This window comes from Papaver somniferum, unplaced genomic scaffold (genome assembly GCF_003573695.1).
Source record: "Papaver somniferum cultivar HN1 unplaced genomic scaffold, ASM357369v1 unplaced-scaffold_107, whole genome shotgun sequence".
NCBI lineage: Eukaryota > Viridiplantae > Streptophyta > Magnoliopsida > Ranunculales > Papaveraceae > Papaver > Papaver somniferum.
Window position 1 is genome coordinate 1,488,566 of NW_020619603.1, and position 6,709 is coordinate 1,495,274.

The window sequence follows — 6,709 nt, forward strand, 5'->3', positions numbered from 1 at the left end:
ACCACACCCAATATTTCGCTTAGCAATCTGTATGGACAAACTCCAATATACTTTCTAGAGAATCAACTAGACAGCCAGACTCAATCTAGATAAAAAGTATATCAAAGAGTTTATATCTCAATCTCTCGATTTGATATATAATCAAGCAAATAGAAATCTGTGAGCCTTTATCAAATACTAGAGAGATAACTTGGATGGTACCAAAGACCAATATCCAAGTGTTAATCAATTTAAATCAACAACCAAAAGGTCGGATATTCTAATTGAATGAACAATGCGCAACCTGTGATATTTCAATTATAAAACAAAATATAATGCGGAAAAGAAAATAACACAGACACCAGAATTTTGTTAACAAGGAAACCGCAAATGCAGAAAAACCACGGGACCTAGTCCAGATTGAACACACACTGTATTAAGCCGCTACAGACACTAGCCTACTCCAAACTAACTTCGGTATGGACTGTAGTTGAACCCCAATCAATCCACACTGATCCAAGGTAAAATTATTCTCCTACATCTCTGATCCCAGCAGGATGCTACGTACTTGATTCCCTTAGCTGATCTCACCCACAACTAAGAGTTGCTACGACCCAAAGTCGAAGACTTTAATAAACAAATCTGTATCACACAGAAAAGTCTACGATAATAGATAAATCCATCTCCCATGAATATACCTACGATTTTTGTTCCGTCTTTTGATAAATCAAGGTGAACAGGAACCAATTGATAAACTGGACTTATATTCCCGAAGAACAGCCTAGTATTATCAATCACCTCACAATAATCCTAATCGACGCAGCGAAAAAAGATATTCTGAAATCACAAACTATGAGACGAAGTGTTTGTGATTACTTTTCGATCTTGCCTATCGGAGATATAAATCTCGAGCCAATTATTACAATTGTACTCGTAACGATAGAAGATGCAAGATCAGATCACACAACTACAAGAAAAGTAGTATCGGTCTGGCTTCACAATCCCAATGAAGTCTTTAAGTCGTTAACCTGGTTTTAGAAGAAGAAACCAAAGGTTAAAGGAGAATCGACTCTAGATATGCAACTAGTATCACACGTAAGGTGTGGGGATGCGGTTTCCCAGTTGCTAGAGTTCTCCTTTATATATTCTTTCAAATCAGGGTTTGCAATCAATGTTAGCTTGGTATAAAAGCATTCAATATTCACCGTTAGATGAAAACCTGATTAGACTCAAGATAATATTTCTCAACCGTTGGATCGAAAACTTAGCTTGTTACACACAAATGAAATGTCCAATTTTGGGTTTATGTATCCGTTCCCAAACATTAACATTTGTTGGTTCAACAATAGTTAACCAAATGGTTAGCCATATGATTACTTTCATATCCACCATATTCTTCTTCACCATAACTAGTTCAAATGACTCAAATGAACTAGTTAGAAAGTTGTTCAATTGCTTAGATCTTATGTAACTACACAAGAAACAATCGAAGTAAAAACGGTTTGATTCACTCAAATCGGTTCATGAACTTTATATCCACGGTTTGCAAAAGCATTCCTTAGTTTATATAAACATGAGTTCAAGAACAACTGATGTTAGACATACCTGCTCAAGTTCGCGGACTGGGTTCGCGGACTTAAGCTCACGGAAGGAGTTCACAAACTCCAGCAGAAATTCTCGGGTCGAGAACTTCCGCCAGTTCGCGGACTTGGCTCACGCCACATTCCGTTTCTCTTGATCAACAAAGTTCACAAACTTTGGTTCAAGGAATAAGGTCTTATACATATATGTGTTTCCACAACAATGCTCATATCCTACCAATGGTTATGTAGTCTAAACTCTCATTTCAATCATTGAAACATTCTCAGAGGACGTTATATAGCCGTTATTCACAAACCATTTTCGTCAGAGAAATTTCCAAAGTGATTGAAACATAACATGACACTCGTCACTAGGTAAAGATGAATTTTGCTAAAGAGAAAGCTTACCAACACATATTTCGAGGAATAGATAAGCGAGTTACACTCGGCTCGAAATAGAAAATGTGTATAATGAAAGTCTATATATCAAAACGACTTTTGTCTCAAGAATAGGAGATAGAGTAGATAGACTTTTGAGTGACAGATAAGTTCAAGTCTCCACATACCTTTTAGTCGATGAAGATCCACCTGTTCCTTGAGTAGTCTTTCGTCTTGTATGATGATTGCCATAGAGTCTTGAGCTCAATTACACTTTTTATCCTAGTCCGAGACCTTTAGCTAAATAGGCGAGAAATCAAGACTTATACTTTTGATCACTAACATTGACAAACATGCTTGAGATAGCAACGTATGCGAGTTCGACCGAGCAATGCTCTAACATATAGAGCTTACGATGACGAGAATACGGTTTGTGTTTGCAAGGATATGATAACGACATTCATCCATTTTGGAAGCAATTAAATTTCACTCCAAGCACCCCGATAGTTAATGGTCCGTCGTTCTTGTAGTCGGAATTGTATGCAAGAATATCCGAGCGTTACTCTACATCAAATGGCACTAAAAAGCAAATATTGATGCACCATTTGGAGGAAGGCCTTCACCCTTGTTTAAGGGAGGTTGATGAACTTATTAAGAAAAAGGGGGAGGGTAGGCGGAACATCGAAGTGTCGAGGACCATCCAAAGAAAAGAGTTGAAGGAACATTTGTCTAAAACAAGAGATTGGTATAAGCACGAGCATGTGCAAGCCGAACTTGAAGGTGAGCCGGAACCTAAGAAAAGAGGATGTCCAATAAAGGATCAAGGTGGACCAACCGCACGAAAAGTGAAACCAAAGGTCTCTACGAAGCCTTCTAAAGTAAGTCAATCCGAGGTGGTGGAAGAAGTTGTGTTAGTGGAGACCCAAACTAGCTCAGGAGTTGTTGAGCAAATGAGCGACTCGCAACTAACCCAATCAATGGAAATGATGACTATAAAAGAGAAGTATGGTACTCTTTGTTGTCCTAGGGATCTTCATGGAAGACCAATTCGATCAATGTATACGATTATAGAAGAGTATATGGAACAACTCCCTCCACTCATTGTTCCATTTGTTTTGTCCACCGACGAGGTTGATAGGGATGGAAATTGTGGGTTTCACGTTGCTACAGAACAAATGGGTCATTTTGACGAGGCGTTTATCGAAGATGTCACCCAATGCCAATATTTAAGAAATAAGATGGCGGTGCAACTAATAAAGGACAAGGATTTATATATGAAGATGATGAGCCGAGGAGATAGATACGACAAATAACAAGAGTTCAAATATTTATGTGCACGTGTAAAGTGCCAAAAGGGATTGAAGACAATCGGAGCCAAGTATTGGATGAAAATGCCTAGATGCGGATATCTCCTAGCGGACGCTTTGAATTGCGTGGTACATTTTTTTGTTCCTCCTAGGTATGGATAATGTTTGATGTTTGCACCTACAGGGAAAATTTGCGATGAATCGGTTAAAGATAGAAGAATTGTTATGGAAATTGTGATTGAGATGCATTTTATCGGTTTAAGAGTAAAGAGAGATTGTTCATTACCTCCGTTGAGTGGTTGGACGGATTACTTCCCAACAAATCATTGTAAGGATTGGGTGAAACAATATGAAACTAACATGTTGGATTGGGATCGTGTCATGAACAACTATCCGGAAGGCCTACTCGAATTGGTCCCCTTGGATGATGATGGTGAATGATCGTTATGTTTGGAAGATGTATTTTGAACCTCCCTTTTTGTACATGTTTTTGGTAATAAAATGGGAAGATATATGATATAATCGGTAGTTATATCATATGATATATCAACCTATTGTATCAGCTTTTGTAAAGAAATTCCACATTTTTGAGATATTCCAGAATCGATTACAATACATACTAACTTCCGATTGTAACCAAACTCTGACAATGAAATTGAAATTGTTTCCCAAAAACGGTAGATTACGTTATATACTAACTTCCGATTATAACCAAACTCTAAGATTAAAATTGGAAAATTTTCCCAGAATCGGTAGAATACATTACATTATAACTTCCGATTGTAACCAAACTTGAGATTAAAATTGGAAAATTTCCCAGAATCGGTAGAATACATTACATAAAAACTTCCGATTGTAACCATTTTTCCCTAAACTGTGACAACGGACTTCAGGAATTCATAACTTCCATCATATATGAATTCTTCTCCTTTTTGCTCTAAGTAGTGCCTTTTTGCGAGTGTCTCCTACATAAAAAAAACAATACAAAAGAATACCAAGTTCGTATAGTTTAGCCACCCGGTGTTATGTAAAAGAAGTATGCAAGTACTTACAAATTGTTGGATCGACAAGCTTAAGTGTCTAGTGTTAAAGATCCTCTTTTGTATCTTTATGTAATCGTTTAACCATTTTTGGACAAGTCGGATACGATCATGAACTTGTTGGAGTGATCTTTGCTTTGGATTTCCATACTCTCGCACTCTCACACAAATTGTCTATATACCCTCCCCCAAAAGATTTCGGGTGCGATCCTTCTGGCTATGACATCTTCACGTCTTGTTTCGTGATACCATGTTTTGACAATGACCAAATCTTCAGCTGCGTCAAACGTTTCCATGCTTGTAAGTTGAGATATATAATGAATTAAAAAGAGTAGATGGTGGAAAATCTATTTGTAATACACGACGCTATATATGTGTTGTTTGGTGCATAAATAAGAAGAGTTTACCCTCCTCCTTATATAGATGAGAGTCCCAACGTTTTTCTTTTTTTGAAAATATGGCCATTGATGCGTACTTTTACAAGAGTGTACTGAAATTACGTACAATGATTACATATAATCGTTAGACAAGGATTGAACTTCCTACCGATTATCCATAATCAGACGTTATGTATTGTTATGTATTACCGATTATTTGCAGTTTTGTTAACAGAGTTCTCCGTTTCATTCATCACCTATAATCGGAGGATTATCAATATGTATTATTCATCGATTGTGTGTGGTTTTCGAGGCACGACTAGTTTATTTTGAACGAATTAGCCGTTGGAGTATAATAGGGAGTTAGGTAAAGAATTAAAACTTCCGAGTGTTATAAATAATTTGAAAATCATAACGATCTCACTTACAAATCATAATAATTTTACAATCATAACTATTGATTGAGCTTCAGCAATAATTCTATTACAAGGTCTTGTGATTAACGCCGTTGACGTGTTGGACGAGCCCTAAACGGATTAAATCTTTACATCGCCTTAATGATTCTGAAATGAGCTTCATAACGAAAGCTCGAGATTTTCCATCTCCGTCATTCCCCGAGAGATCGAGCTATAACCTCATCATTGGTTTCACCCCTCAATCGATATTGATTCACAACATAATTTAAATGGACGAATTCTTCGGCGTGTCCGTTTATTGAACCAACTCGGCAGAAAAGATCTGCGGAGTGACGGTTATTTGGGTTACCGGTGTCGGTGCAAAATTTTTCGTGAATTCTCCCCAAATAACTGATACTCATTACGCCTCGTTGCCTATGTTCTTCACCTCGTCTCGGATAAAATTGAACATAGAGCCAACATAAAGATAAATCTTCTTCTATCGTGAACTCCGTAGGATTAATGAATGGTTGGGCCATTATGTTGAAAATGATGTTAGAGAGAGTTTAAATGTATTTGTGTTGCATAGAGGGTAAAAGGATACCATCCTTATATAGTTTAGAATACCAACGGCTCTATTTTGTAGATGACCGACTACATAATCGGTAGGTTAATAAGTTAACCTAACTTCCGATTATAAAGTTGCACCAAATTTTGTTTTTGCCGAAATCTCTAATTTTTCAAATTTTGGAACTACAATAATCGGTAGGTTAACAAGTTAATCTGACTTCCGATTATAAAGTTGCCCCAAATTTTGTTTCTACCGAAGTCACTCTAATTTTTGGAACTTGGGTACTACAATAATCGGTAGGTTAATAAGGTAACGTAACCTCCGATTATGAAGTTGCCCCAAATTTTGTTTTTGCCAAAATGTCTTTTTTTTTTCGAATTTGGAAACTACAATAATAGGTAGTATACAAACTTCACCAAACATCCGATTAATAAGTTGGCAAAAATTTCCAGATTGGGTCAGAGTAATCGGCAGTTTATGAAGTTATTTATGAACTTCACCTATCTATCGGTTGTTGACGGCCAGAAGTCCCATTTCTAGGTTATACTTTAACAATCGGTAGATAATACCGCTATACTAACTACCGATTGTGTAAGGGCACTTAGATAATCTCCAAAAATTAAGACATCACATAACTGTGTCTATGGATTGGGAATAAAAAAGTCGCCCCTAATGACGGTTATTTTGGATTATGTTCCGACAAAATACAAAAGACTGGACAAAGACTTCGTCAAAAACATCAAGACTTATTCGTTAATTTCATGCAACGGAAGATGATTACGCTGATCTATCAATGCCATTGAAAAGATGATGGTGAACAGTTGGTTGAAAATTGGATTCTCTTCATCTTTTATCAGGTGAGGATTGATTGTTGATTAAAATTGGGTCAAAATTAGGGGGAATATTAAATCATCATCTTCTTCAGTCAGAATCTAGTTCGACTCGCTGAGTAGAATCAGATTTTGGGGGTTAACCATGTACCCACCTAAGCAGCACCATCACCCCGTTCGTTTCCTTGAACCGTAATCCCGACCCCCTATTCTCTTCAATTTTGATAAAACTGTTGAATTTTCTCTAGGGTT